Source organism: Manis javanica, chromosome 6 (assembly GCF_040802235.1).
Source record: "Manis javanica isolate MJ-LG chromosome 6, MJ_LKY, whole genome shotgun sequence".
Classification (NCBI taxonomy): Eukaryota; Metazoa; Chordata; class Mammalia; order Pholidota; family Manidae; genus Manis; species Manis javanica.
This window is the reverse complement of record NC_133161.1, coordinates 114,116,479-114,132,294: the sequence shown is the minus strand read 5'-3', so window position 1 is coordinate 114,132,294 and position 15,816 is coordinate 114,116,479. Positions and strand designations below refer to the sequence as shown.

Genomic DNA, 15,816 nt, shown 5'->3' with positions numbered 1-15,816 from the left:
TCCACCTTTTTTCATGAAAGGTTTTAAACTTACAGTAAAGTCACTCTTTTGCTTTATCAAGTATGTTATCTCCCTATATCTGTTCATCAGTCAATTTTTTAAATGCATTTCAAAAGAAATTGCAGGCATCAGTAACCTTTACTCCCCAAATACTCAACATGTAGTCATTAATTTAAATTGGTGTGTGTTTATCTTTTGAGATAAAATTTACACTCAGTCATACATATAATTCTTAAGTGTACAGTATTGTGAGATTTAACAAATGCATACACCCCTATTAAGATGTGCAATATCTTCATCATCCTTGAGAATTACTTCATGCCCATTACCAGGCAGTCCCACTCCCACCTGCTAAAGAGGCAACTATTCTGATTACTTCAATGTAGATTAGTTTTACCTGATAGGACTTCATATAAATGGAATCATACAATACGTATTGTTTGGTATAAAGCTTCTTTAAATTCAGCTTAGTGTGTTTGAGATTCATCCATGTTTTTGCATGTAACAGTTTTCCACAATAGTGGTTATATTGGTTCACACTCCTACCCACAAAGTATGAGAGAGAGTACCAGTTGATACTCATTCTCACCAAGTTTAGTGTTGTCATTTTAATTTTAGTCATTCTGGATATATATAGTGATAGCCCATTATAGTTTTAATTCCCATTTCCCTGATGACTATTGATGTTGAACACTTTTTCATGTATTTTTTGTCATTCTTTTATTTTCCTTTATATAGTGTCTGTTCAGCTTTTTTGCCTGTTTTCCAATTGGATTATTTCTTTTTATTAGTGAGTTATAAGAGCTCATATATATTCAGTATACAGTATGCTTTTTTTTTTTAGAGGGCATCTCTCATATTTATTGATCAAATGGTTATTAACAACAATAAAATTCTGTATAGGGGAGTCAATGCTCAATGTACAATCATTAATCCACCCCATGCCTAATTCTCGTCCAATCTTCTGAAACATAACGAACAAGTTCTTACATGAACAAGTTCTTACATAGTGAATAAGTTCTTACATGGTGAACAGTACAAGGGCAGTCATCACAGAAACTTTCAGTTTTGATCACATATTATGAACTATAAACAATCAGGTCAAATATGAATATTCGCTTGATATTTCTACTTGATTTATATGTGAATCCCACATTTCTCCCTTATTATTATTATTATTATTTTTTTTTTTTTAATAAAATGCTGAAGTGGTAGGTAGATGCAAGATAAAGGTAGAAAACATAGTTTAGTGCTGTAAGAGAGCAAATTTAGATGATCAGGTGTGTGCCTGTAGACTAAGTGTTAATCCAAGCTAGACAAGGGCAATAAAACATCCACGGATATAGATTTCTCTCAAAACAGGGGGGGTGAGGTTCTAACCGTCACTTCTGTTGATCCCCAATTTCTCACCTGATGGCCCCCCTGCGACTGTCTCTGTCTTAGGTTGTTCCTCCCTTGAGGAATCTTACCTGTCTCTGGCTAACCAGTCATCTTCCAGGGCCATACAGGGAAATGTAAAGTTGGTAAGTGAGAGAGAGGCAATATTGTTTGAAAAGGTTAGCTTTTTACTTCTTTGCAGATTTATGCCCTGTGGATTTTATGCCCAATATTTGTCTTGAGGTATCTTTACCACTTGGAAGAATTATGATACTCGGTAAATTCGATATGAGGCACAAATTCTATTTAAGGGTTGTAATTAGGAAGGAAGAAGAAAAGCTATAGGAGTAGCAGATGGAAGATAACATGGGAAGATTGATTATTTCTTTGACATATCTTCTTGTAGAGTAACTTAAGCATGTATAGGTTTTAAACTACTAGTTAAATTGCATACACACATTAACCCAATAGGAATACAGTTACATAACCAAAGCAGACCTATAATTACCAGCCATCTCCAGTGAAACCAAGAAAGCCAGTTAGGCACCCTAGGCATTTGTGAAAAGTTATCTATGATATGGTGGATATTGTCCAACTAAATTGAACAGTCTGAGAGAAATCAGACAAATTAAAACAACCCATTCCTGGGAACTGTTCACATCCCATATGTTCTTTTAACAGTAGATAGTCTGTAGTCGTAAGATTTTGGAGCGCTTCAACTTGTACTTCTCCTAATTCTTGGTTGAGTTCCAACAGTATAGATCCAGTCAAATTTGTTGTTTTACTGTATGCACAGGCCAGCTTAGATATCTCCTTCTTCATTCCAATGGCAAGTCCAGAAACCAGTGGGATGAATGCAGCTACAACTGCAGCAGCGCCTGGATCTTTGTTGAGGTTTTTTGATGATCATCTTCTGGTATGACTCTTCCAGAGAGTGCTGATGTTGGAAGTTCTTCTTCATATCGTATCTTAGTTCATTTTCTGGGTAGCCCAATTAGGCTTTGATTTTCTGTATAAACACAAACAGACCCTTTGCCCACACTTTGATATGCCCTTTATATCATTCTCTAGAACTCATTGGAGGTCGCCACACAGGAACTGCTTTTTTTTTTTTTTAAGAGAAAGGAATATTATCACAAAAGTTTACCTCCATAGCTGATCATATGACACCCTTTAAGTGATCAAAATTAAGGATATTTAAAGCATGCATTAATCACTGATTTACAGTTAGTTTTATCCTATCAGGGAGTAATCCCCCTTTTCTTTCTTTCTTTTTTTTTTTTTTGTTATCATTAGTCTACACTTACATTAAGAATTTTATGTTTACTAGGCTCTCCCCTATACCAGATCCCCCCTATAAACCACTTTACAGTCACTGTCCATCAGCATAGCAAAATGTTGTAGAATTACTACTTATCTTCTCTGTGTTGTACAGCCCTCCCCTTTCTCCCTCCCCCCCATTATGCATGCTAATCTTAATACCCCTCTTCTTCTTCCCCTCCTCTTATCCCTCCCTACCCACCCATCCTCCCCAGTCCCTTTCCCTTTGGTACCTGTTAGTCCATTCTTGGGTTCTGTGATTCCGCTGCTGTTTTGTTCCTTCAGTTTTTCCTTTGTTCTTATACTCCACAGATGAGTGAAATCATTTGGTATTTCTCTTTCTCCGCTTGGCTTATTTCACTGAGCATAATACTCTCCAGGTCCATCCATATTGCTGCAAACGGTAGGATTTGCCCTCTTCTTATGGCTGAGTAGTATTCCATTGTGTATATGTACCACATCTTCTTTATCCATTCATCTACCGATGGACATTTAGGTTGCTTCCAATTCTAGGCTATTGTAAATAGTGCTGCGATAAACGTAGGGGTGCATCTGTCATTCTCAAACTTGATTGCTGCGTTCTAAGTGTAAATTCCTAGGAGTGGAATTCCTGGGCCAAATGGTGAGTCTATTTTGAGCATTTTGATGAACCTCCATACTGCTTTCCACAATAGTCGAACTAATTTACATTCCCACCAGCAGTGTAGGAGGGTTCCCCTTTCTCCACAGCCTCGCCAACATTTGTTGTTGTTTGTCTTTTGGATGGCAGCCATCCTTACTGGTGTGAGGTGATACTTCATTGTAGTTTTAATTTGCATTTCTCTGATAATTAGCGATGTGGAGCATCTTTTCATGTGTCTGTTGGCCATCTGAATTTCTTCTTTGGAGAACCGTCTGTTCAGTTCCTCTGCCCATTTTTTTAACTGGGTTATTTGTTTTTTGTTTGTTGAGGCGTGTGAGCTATTTATATATTCTGGACGTCAAGCCTTTATCCGATGTGTCATTTTCAAATATATTCTCCCATACTGTAGGGTTCCTTTTTGTTCTATTGATCGTGTCTTTTGCTGTACAGAAGACTTTCAGCTTAATATAGTCCCACTTGTTCATTTTTGCTGTTGTTTTCCTTGCCCGAGGAGATATGTTCAAGAAGAGGTCACTAATGTTTATGTCTTAACAGGTTTTTGCCTATGTTTTTTTCCATGAGTTTTATGGTTTCATGACTTACATTCAGGTCTTTGATCCATTTTGAATTTACTTTTGTGTATGGGGTGAGACAGTGGTCCAGTTTCATTCTCCTACATGTAGCTGTCCAGTTTTGCCAGCACCATCTGTTGAAGAGACTGTCATTTCCCCGTTGTATGTCTCCTTTATCAAATATTAATTGACCATATATGTTTGGATTAATGTCTGGAGTAGTCTGTTCCACTGGTCTGTGGCTCTGTTCTTGTGCCAGTACCAAATTGTCTTGATTACTATGGATTTGTAGTAGAGCTTGAAGTTGGGGAGTGAGATTTCCCCCCACTTTACTCTTCTTTCTCAGGATTGCTTTGGCTGTTCAGGGTCTTTGGTGTTTCCATATGAAGTTTTGAATTATTTGTTCCAGTTCATTGAAGAATGTTGCTGGAAATTTGATAGGGATTGCATCAAATCTGTATACTGCTTTAGGCAGGATGGCCATTTTGACGATATTAATTCTTCCTAGCCATGAGCATGGGATGAGTTTCCATTTGTTAGTGTCCCCTTTAATTTCTCTTAAGAGTGACTTGTAGTTTTCAGGGTATAGGTCTTTCACTTCTTTGGTTAGGTTTATTCCTAGGTATTTTATTCTTTTTGATGCAATTGTGAATGGAATTGTTTTCCTGATTTCTCTCTATTGGTTCATTGTTAGAGTATAGGAAAGCTACAGATTTCTGTGTGTTAATTTTGTATCCTGCAACTTTGCTGTATTCCAATATCAGTTCTAGTAGTTTTGGAGTGGAGTCTTTAGGGTTTTTTATGTACAATATCATATTATCTGCAAATAGTGACAGTTTAACTTCTTCTTTACCAATCTGGATTCCTTGTATGTCTTTGTTTTGTCTGATTGCCGTGGCTAGGACCTCCAGTACTATGTTAAATAACAGTGGGGAGAGTGGGCATCCCTGTCTAGTTCCCGATCTCAGAGGAAAAGCTTTCAGCTTCTCGCTGTTCAGTATAATGTTGCTGTGGGTTCATCATATATGGCCTTTATTATGTTGAGGTACTTGCCCTCTATTCCCATCTTGTTTAGAGTTTTTATCATGAATGGATGTTGAATTTTGTCAAATGCTTTTTCAGCATCTATGGAGATGATCATGTGGTTTTTGTCTTTCTTTTTGTTGATGTGGTGGATGATGTTGATGGATTTTCGAATGTTGTACCATCCTTGCATCCCTGGGATGAATCCCACTTGGTCATGGTGTATGATCCTTTTGATATACTGTTGAATTCTGTTTGCTAATATTTTATTGAGTATTTTTGCATCTACATTCATCAGGGATATTGGTCTGTAATTTTCTTTTTTGGTGGGGTCTTTGCCTGGTTTTGGTATTAGGGTGATGTTGGCTTCATAGAAAGAGTTTGGGAGTATTCCCTCCTCTTCTGTTTTTTGGAAAACTTTAAGGAGAATGGGTATTATGTCTTCTCTATGTGTCTGATAAAATTCTGAGGTAAATCCATCTGGCCCGGGGGTTTTGTTCTTGGGTAGTTTTTTTATTACCGTTTCAATTTCTTTGCTTGTAATTGGTTTGTTTAACTTTTGTGTTTCTTCCTTGGTCAGTCTTCGAAGGTTGTATTTTTCTAGGAAGCTGTCCATTTCTTCTAGGTTTTCCAGCTTGTTGGCATATAGGTTTTCATAGTAGTCTTTAATAATTCTTTGTATTTCTGTGGAGTCTGTCGTGATCTTTCCGTTCTCATTTCTGAGTCTGTTGATTTGTGTTGATTCTCTTTTTCTCTTAATAAGTTTGGCTTGAGGCTTATCTATTTTGTTTATTTTCTCAAAGAATCAGTTCTTGGTTTCATTGATTTTTGTAATTGTTTTATTCTTCTCAATTTTATTTCTTCTCTGATCTTTATTATGTCCCACCTTCTGCTGACTTTAGGCCTCATTTGTTCTTCTCTTTCCAATTTCGATAATTGTGATGTTGGACTTTTCATTTGGGATTGTTCTTCTTTCTTCAAGTGTGCCTGGATCGCAATATACTTTCCTCTTAGGACTGCTTTTGCTGCGTCCCACAGAAGTTGGGGCTTTCTGTTCTTGTTGTCATTTGTTTCTATATATTCCTTGATCTGTATTTTAATTTGTTCATTGATCCATTGATTATTTAGGAGCATGTTGTTAAGCCTCCATGTTTTTGTGAGCCTTTTTGTTTTCTTTGTAGAATTTATTTCTACTTTTATACCTTTGTGGTCTGAAAAATTGGTTGATAGAATTTCAATATTTTGGATTTTGTTGAGGCTCTTTTTGTGAGCTAGTATGTGGTCTATTCTGGAGAATGTCCCATGTGCACTTGAGAAGAATGTATATCCTGTTGCTTTTGGATGTAGAGTTCTATAGATGTCTATTACGTCCGTCTGCTCTACTGTGTTGTTCAGTGCTTCCGTGTCCTTACTTATTTTTTGCCCAGTGGATCTATCCTTTGGGGTGAGTGGTGTGTTGAAGTCTCCTAAAATGAATGCATTGCAGTCTGTTTCCCCCTTTAGTTCTGTTAGTATTTGTTTCACATATGCTGGTGCTACTGTGTTGGGTGCATATATATTTACAATGGTTATATCCTCTTGTTGGACTGAGCCCTTTATCATTATGTAGTGTCCTTCTTTATCTCTTGTTACTTTCTTTGTTTTGAAGTCTATTTTGTCTGATATTAGTACTGCAAGCCCTGCTTTCTTCTCGCCTTTGTTTGCCTGAAATATGTTTTTCCATCCCTTGGCTTTTAGTCTATGCTTATCTTTGGGTTTGAGGTGAGTTTATTGTAAGCAGCATATAGATGGGTCTTGTTTTTTTATCCATTCTATTACTTTGTGTCTTTTGATTGGTGCATTAAGTCCATTTACATTTAGGGTGACTATTGAGAGATATGTACTTATTGCCATTGAAGGCTTTAAATTCGTGGTTACCAAAGGTTCAAGGTTAGCCTCTTTAGTATCCTACTGCATAACTTAGCTCGCTTATTGAGCTGTTATGTACACTGTCTGGAGATTCTTTTCTTCTCTCCCTTCTTATTCCTCCTCCTCCTTTCTTCATATGTTGGGTGTTTTGTTCTGTGCTCTTTTTAGGAGTGCTCCCATCTAGAGCAGTCCCTGTAAGATGCCCTGTAGAAGTGGTTTGTGGGAAGCAAATTCCCTCAGCTTTTGCATGGCTGGGAATTGTTTAATACCACCATCATATTTAAATGATAGTCGTGCTGGGTACAGTATCCTTGGTTCAAGGCCCTTGTGTTTCATTGCATTAAATATATCATGCCATTCTATTCTTGCCTGTAGGGTTTCTGTTGAGAAGTCTGATGTTAGCCTGATGGGTTTTCCTTTATAGGTGACCTTTTTCTCTCTAGCTGCCTTTAAAACTCTTTCCTTGTCCCTGATCCTTGCCATTTTAATTATTACGTGTCTTGATGATGTCCTCCTTGGATCCTTTCTGTTGGGGGTTCTGTGTATTTCCGTGGTCTGTTCGATTATTTCCTCCCCCAGTTTGGGGAAGTTTTCAGCAATTATTTCTTCAAAGAGACTTTCTATCCCTTTTCCTCTCTTTTCTTCTTCTGGTACCCCTATAATACGGATATTGTTCCTTTTGGTTTGGTCACACAGTTCTCTTAGTATTGTTTCATTCCTGGCGATCCTTTTCTCTCTCTCTATGTCAGCTTCTATACGTTTCTGTTCTCTGGTTTCTATTCCTTCAATGGCCTCTTGCATCTTATCCATTCCGCTTATATATCCTTCCAGGGTTTGTTTCACTTCTGTGATCTCCTTCCTGACATCTGTGATCTCCCTCCGGACTTCATCCCGTTGCTCTTGCATTTTTCTCTGCATCTCTTCCCATTGCTCTTGCATTTTTCTCTGCATCTCTGTCAGCATGTTCATGATTTTTATTTTGAATTCTTTTTCAGGAAGACTGGTTAGGTCTGTCTCCTTCTCTTGTGTTGACTGTGATCTTTGTCTGCCTGTAGTTTTGCCTTTTCATGATGATAGAGATAGTTTGCAGAGCTGGTACAAGTGACTGCTGGAAGAGCTTTCCTTCTTGTTGGTTTGTGACCTTCCTCTCCTGGGAGAACAGTGACCTCTAGTGGCTTGTGCTGGGCAGCTGCACGCAAATGGGGACACGCAGACAGGGCTTCTGCTTCCTGCCCGGCTGCTATGGAGTTTGTTTCCGCTGTTGCGGTGGGCATGGCCTGGCTCGGGCTGCTGCTCCAAAATGCTGGAGCCCCGTTGGAGGGGGAGCAGCCGGGAGGCTATTTATCTCCGTAAGGGCCTCCGTGCTCCCTGCTTCCCAGGGTGTTAAGAGTGCCCAGAGATCTCCAGATTCCCTGCTTCTGGACTAAGTGTCCCGCCCTGCTCCTTTAAGACTTCCAAAGAGCACTTCCCAAACCAAAACAACAACAACAACAAAAATAATTAAATAATTAAATAAAAAAGAAAAGAAAAGAAAAACGCACGATTTTCTTTGTCCTCAGACGCCAGCCTCAGGCACCCGCTCACCTGTCTTGCTGCCCTGTTTCCCTAGTATTGGGGTCCCTGTCCGTTTAAGACTTCCAAGAAGCACTCGCCAAAAAAAAAAGAGGAAAGAAAAATGGCCATTCCCGTTTCTTTGTTCTCCAGCGTCAGCCTCAGGCACTCGCCCACCAGTCCCTCTGCCCTCCTTCCCCAGTATCTAGGACCCCACGCATGCACTGTGCCTGCACTCCAGTGCAGATGGCTAGGGCTGGGTGCTTAGCAGTCCTGGGCTCCCTCTCCCTCCCGCTCTGACTCCCCTCCTCCTGCCAGGAGCTGGGGGGAGGGGCACTCAGGACCTGCGGGGCTGGGGCTTGTATCTTACCCCCTTCGCGAGGCGCTGGGTTCTCGCAGGTGTGGATGTAGTCTGGATGTTGTCCTGTGTCCTCTGGTCTCTATTGTAGGAAATGTTGTCTTTGCTCTATTTTCCTAGATATATGTGGTTTTGGGAGGAGATTTCTGCTGCTCTACTCACACCGCCATCTTGGCTCCGCCTCCTGTGCTTTTTTTTTATGATTTTTGCTTTCTAGGTTTTGTCTAGGAAACCTTTGTCTCCATCCCTACAACATGAAGATAATTTTTTTTTCTTTTAGAAACTTTGTAATTTTAAAGTTTAGAAGATCCATCTCAAGTTAATGATTGTATATAGTGTAAGCTAGGAGTTAAATTGAATTGTTTTTCTTTTCTATGTGGCTAGGACGTGGTTTCATCCAAATGTTTGTTGGAAATATTTTTGATTCCCCACTGTATTGTTTTGGGTACCTTTCATCAAAAATCAAGTGACTTAAGAATGTGTATGTATTTCTGGCTCTATTCTGTTCTGTTGATTTGTTTGGGTACCTTTGGCCATTATATAGTCACGATTAATATAGTTCTGTAGTAAGTCTTGAAGTCAGATAGCTTGATATTATTCTTTTGATATGGTATTTTGCTAGTATATTGAAATAGTCGATTTTTATATATTGATCTTATATCCTGTTACCTTATTAAAGTTATTAGTTTTAGTAGTTTTGTAGATTTCTTAAGACTTTTCTATGTAAACAATCATGTAATCTATGAATAAAGACCATTTTACTTCTTTGTGATTTTTGTATCACTTCCTTGTCTTGCCTTGTTGCAACTGTCTAGGATCTTTATATTACAGTGTTGAGTAGAAGGATGAGAGTGGGCATCGTTGCCTTTTTTGACAAGGAAAGGCTTTAATATTTCATTATTAAGTACAAAGTTAGCAGAGATTTTTTCATAGGTGCTCTTAGACTACTTTTTATTCCTTATTTACTCAAAGTTTTGAAAATGAATGGTTGTGACTTCTATTAAATGCATTTTCTATATTAAAATGCTCATAAGGCTTTTCTTTATTATTCTTTTGATGTGGTGAAATACATCTTTTTAAACATTTAATCAAGGTTTGAATTCCTGCAATAAACTTATTTTGTTATGGTGTATTATTATTTCTATATATTCCTAGATTCAGTGTGCTGATATTTTGTTAAATTTTTTTTCTTCTGTATTCATGAAGGATTTACTTCTTCTTTTCTGGTCTTTGTGCCTTCTACTGTTTTCATTTTTGGTGATCTCTTTGTCATTTTCTGGTATTAGGATTATGCTGGCCTCATAGAAAGGATGGGAGTCATTCCCTCCTTTTGTGTGTTGTAAAAGAATTAGTGTAATTGCTATTACTTCTTCCTTAAATGCTTGATAGAATTCATAAGTAAAACCATCTGAGACTGGAGTTTTCTTTATGGGCAGATTTTGATCATGAGTTCTGCTTTTTTTTTTTAATAGGTATAGATTTGTTAAAATCTTTTAAAGTTTCTGTAAAATTTTATACAAAAAGCTCTTCAGATTTTTTTTCAAATCTAGTTTTAATTTTGGTAACTTGTGTTCCTCAAGAAATGTGTTCATTTCTTCTAAGTTGTCATATTTATGTACATGAAGTTATAAACACTATTCCTTATCATTATTTTCTCTTTGGGAATACAATAATACTTTTTTTTTTGTAGAACCCTTTGAGAGTAAATTGTTCATCATTCCAAGCAGACTGGTGTACGTTTTCTACAAATATAATCATAATACAACTATCAAAATCAGGAAACTGACTTTAATGTACACTACCACTTTACATTTTGTTGATTGTATATGTTTTTTATAGCATATAAGTCATATAATGTTTTTTATAGCAAAGGATCCAGTACAGAATCATGTTGCATTTAGTTGTTATATTTCTTCAGTTTTCTTCATTCTGGAACCATCTCAGTCTTTCTTTGACTCTCATGACCTTGACGCCTTTGAGGATTATAGGCCAGTTATTTTGTAGATTATCCCCAAGTTTGAGTTAATCTGTTGGGTTCCTTATCATTAGATTCAGGTTTATGTTTTTGGCAGAAGTGAAACTTTGTTCTCCTTGTATTTTATGTGAGAGTATGTGGTTTTGATTTATCCCAATACTGATCATATTTGGTTGGATCTAAGTTGGTGTCTGCCAGACTTCTCCACTGCAGTTATTCTTTTTTTTTGGTATCATTAATGTACAATTACATGAACAACATTTTGGTTACTAGACTCCCCCCATTATCAAGTCCCCACCACATACCCCATTACAGTCACTGTCTATCAGCGTAGTAAGATGCTATAGAATCACTACTTGTCTTCTCTGTGTTATACTGCCTTCTCTGTGCACTGCCCCCCCCCACATTATGTGTGTTCATCGTAATGCCCCTTTTTCCCCCTTATCCCTCCCTTCCCACCCATCCTCCCCAGTCCCTTTCCCTTTGGTAACTGTTGGTCCATTCTTGGGTTCTGTGAGTCTGCTGCTGTTTTGTTCCTTCAGTTTTTGCTTTGTTCTTTTACTCCACAGATGAGTGAAATCATTTGATACTTTCTCCACCTGGCTTATTTCACTAAGCATAACACGCTCTAGCTCCGTCCATGTTTTTGCAAATGATAGGATTTGTTTTCTTCTTATGGTTGAATAATTCTCTTATAATAAATGCATTGCATTCTATTTCCTCCTTTAATTCTGTTAGTATTTGTTTCACATATGTAGGTGCTCCTGTGTTGGGTGCATAGATATTTATAATGGTTATATCCTCTTGTTGGACTGACCCCTTTATCATTATGTAATGTCCTCCTTTGTCTCTTGTGACTTTCTTTGTTTTGAAGTCTATTTTGTCTGATACAAGTACTGCAACACCTGCTTTTTTTCTCCCTATTGTTTGCATGAAATATCTTCTTCCATCCCTTCACTTTTAGGCTCTGTATGTCTTTGCATTTGAGGTGAGTCTCTTGTAGGCAGCATATAGATGGGTCTTACTTTTTTATCCGTTCTATTACTCTGTCTTTTGATTTGTGCATTCAGTCCATTCACATTTAGGGTGATTATCAATAGATAATGTACTTATTGCCATTGCAGGCTTTGGGTTCGTGGTTATCAAAGGTTCAAGGGTTGCTACTTTACTATCTAACTGTCCAACTTAACTCACTTATTACACTATTATAAATACCATCTGATGATTCTTTATTTCTCTCCTGCCACCCTACTCACACTGCCACCTTGAGAATCTCCGAATCCTTCCTGTTTTGCAGTTATTCTTTTTTTGTTTGTAATGAAGTATTTTGTGCTAAGTACTTTAAAACTGTAAAGGTCCCATTGCTCATCAGATTTTCAATTTATACATTGACTTAAGTGTGGACTCATGGTTTCCTATTTTAATCAGTGAATTATAATTTACTCTCCTTCTTTATTTAGAGTTTCAAATTATCCTAGCTTCACTAGTGGTAGTCAGTTTGTGGGCCTTTTCACAGCAAACTCTGCCTTTCTTTTTTGGCCCAATTTCCAGATTCATGTTGTACTTTGACTTCCCTAGTCTAAGAATCAGCCTTTTTTTTCTTCTGAAGACCTAGTTCCTTTCAGTGGATGATGATACTTAGTGGACAAGATCTGATGTCAGGTGTGTTCATTGCTATTGGGATGTCACTGTTCCCAGGTCTTCTAGGTGGAAAACTTAGAAATACACATACACATTTACAGGTGTAGTGCCTGGCCTCATTTCATCATGGATGCGTTCCTGATTGGACCGCCCCACCAATCCTCACTTCTGGGAATCTAGACTGTAGTAACACTTTCTCCCATATAAAATGACAAATGGACAACATTTATCTTTGGAGCACCACTATTAGCGATAGCAAAATATCAGAAACTGCTCAGTGCGGCAAGTATCCTCATAATACTGGCACCTTAGCACCACCCCTTGCATGGACACCCTCTTTATCGAGTTGGTCTCTCATACTCCATCTCATACACCTGGCCACTCCTCTATGTCAGTACACCTCTCATGTGTTCAGGTTTTGACACCTGATGATTGGCCTTTTTACAGTGTCTACCTCAGCCAGCCTAGGCTCTGGCACCTGCAGGGTGCAGCTCTGCATGGATGGTCCTTTCACTCTGCTTGGGCTTCCACATCCTTGACTAAATTTTTTCCTAGGTATTTTTTTTCTTTTGGATCCTATAGGAAATGGAATTTTATTAATTTCCTTTTGGATTGTTCATTGCTGTATATAAAAACACAATTGATTCCTGTGTGTTGATCTCATACCCTTCAACTTTGCTAAATGCATTTGCTAGGTCTAATATCTTTTTTGTAAACTCATACTCTGTATATACAAGATCATAACATTGGCAATAGAGATAATTTTACTTCTTTGTTTCCAATTTGGAAACCTTTTGTTTCTTTTTCTTGCCTAAGTTTTCTAACTAGAACCCCTAGTGTAATGATGAACAGCAGTGGTGAAAGTGGACTTCCTGGTCTTGTTCCTGATTTTAGGGAGAATACTCTCAAGTCTTTCACCATTAAGTATGTTAGCTGTGGGTTTTTTATAAATTCATTCTTAATAACAGCATGGCATTCTCTCTAATAGGTGGTAAATATAGTTTATTGATCCTTTTATTGCTGCACTCAGTAGTTTCTGATATTTTGCCATCACTAATAGTGCTACAGAGATCAGTGTTGTATGTTTGTCATTTAATGTGTGTGTGAAAGTGTTTCTACATTCTAGCAGAAGTGGGGATTGTTGGCTTTCTCTGTATTTTCTCATTCTAAAGAGATCATTATGTCCCACCTTTATCTCCAGATTAAAGTAGAAAATTCCCATGGAATAAAACTATTATTAGCTGACCCAGGCAGCAGAACATGGGTGTTGTAATTATTCAAGGTGGTATAGGTGATAATTCTAGAAGAATAAAGCTGCTAGTAGCATCCAGGTTATTTGGGAGACTCAGTTTTGAGGAAGAAAGAAATGGTTCATGGTAGGCCGTTGTTTCCATTGAGAACAACCAGAAAAATCAGGTAAACTTAGAAAATACTAATTTTAATGTTAACAGACAGTTACAGAAGCAACTAGTACAGAAGATTTGAAACTTACAGAAATGAGAGAGAACTTCTCAAAGGTTAGTTGAGGATTTATTTGTAGCTGTGTTTTCCTGAAAAGAAGCAGCTGAAAATCTAGGTTTGACCCAGGCTGCACAATACTGCCAGGGGACAGTACAGTTTTTGGTGAACACCCATGGGACTGGAATGACAAAATCACCAGGTTCTCAGTTGAAAGCCCAGGAGGGACATTCCTTAGAATCAGTGACTAACAAGAGGCAGACTGATAATTATAACCAAACTGCAGCCCAGCCTCAAAACACTTCAGTTCCTGATTGGATCCATGTAATCAGCCGCTTCATAGGACAGTGGGCGGACCCACTACTCATGAAAGGTGATGTCATGTGGTGCCTCCCTGATTCTTTAAATGCAGTGCCCAGTATTCAATACAACATTACTAGTCCTGTGAAGGCAGAGAAACATAGGATCAACTAAGAGAAGAATCATTTTAGAAGCAGACTCTGATGATCCCAATATTGGTTAGCAGATAAGGACTTTAAAATAATTAAGATAAATAGCTTAACCATAGTGATATACCACTATGACCCACTAAGATGGCTAAAAATTTTTAATGTTAAAATTAACAAGTATGGTGAGAATGTGGAGAGATTGGAATCATACATAGTTGGTATGCAGCTATTTTGGGAACAGTTTGGTAGTTCTTCAAGAAGTTAAACAGAATTACCATATATTCCAGCAGTTCCATTCCTGGGTAAATGCCCAAGAGGTATGAAAACATGCATCTACCCATAAATTTGTACATGAATGTGCCATAGCAGCATTATTCTAAATAGCCAAAAGAGGAAACCAACCCAAATGTCTTTATCTGATGAATGGATAAGCAAAATGTGGTATATTGATGCAATGGAATATTATTTAGTCATAAAAAGGAATGAAATCCTTATAATGCTACTACATGAATGATATGTTGAGAATATTGTGCTAAACCAGACATGAAAGGACAGATTTTACGTGACTCCACTTATGTGAGGTACCTAGAATAGTCAGATTCATTGATAGAAAAAGTAGAATAGATGTTACCAGGGACTGGGGATGAAGAGAAATGAGAAGTTACTGCTAAATGGATATAGGATTTGTGTTTAGGATATTGAAAAATTCTGGACATAGATGGAGATAGTATTTGGAGAACATTGTGAATGTACTTAGTATCGCTGAATTAAGCACTTAAAAATGGTTAAAACAGTAAATCTTTTTTACCATGATAAAAATACTTTTAAAAAGGAATGAACTACTGATTCATGCTATAAAATGGATGAATCTTAAAAATATTACACTAAGTAAATCAGTCACAAAATGTCATATATTGTACAATTCCATTTATATGAGGTGTCCAGAGTAAGAAAGTCCATAGAGACAACAAGTAGCCAGGAGGTGGTGGAAGGGAGGGATAGCTGAAGAATGGGATTTTGCTGCTAATGAGTATGGGTTTGTTGGGGCAAGGTTTTGGGCGGGGATGGCTAAGGGGAGGGCTAATGAAAATGTTTTAAAATTTTACTATGGTGATGGTTGTACAACCTAATGCATATACTTTAAAAACATTGAATTGCATACTTTGAATGATAGCGAATTCTATCTCAGTAATAATAAGTTTAAACAGATAATGAGTAAATAATACATATTAATGGACAAACAAAAATTTATCATAGAAGACCAAAAAGGGGTCATAGCAGTGTTTGAAGAGCTATTGACCAAAGTTTTCCAAAATTGATGAAAAATGTTAACTCTCAAATTCAAGCATCTCTTTGAGTCCCAAGCAGGATAAATACAAATTCCCAGGTTCATCATAATTAAATAGCTGAACATTAAAAACTAAACTAAACTAAACTGTTTAACAGCCAAAGTTGGGAGAAATGACATACTAATTAAAAAAAAACAACAGTAAGAGACTTAGAGCTGTCTTCTCAACAGGTTGAACTGGAGGAAGAGATAGACCACTGCAGTTATTACAGTA

The 15,816-nt window shown here is 37.5% G+C and overlaps 1 protein-coding gene across 2 annotated transcripts in view; it reads left to right on the top strand.

The window, feature by feature from the left end:
• Positions 1-15,816, top strand: part of CUL5 (cullin 5) — a 132,411-nt gene that overhangs the window by 101,194 nt on the left and 15,401 nt on the right. The gene's annotated exons all lie outside the window — the stretch shown is intronic.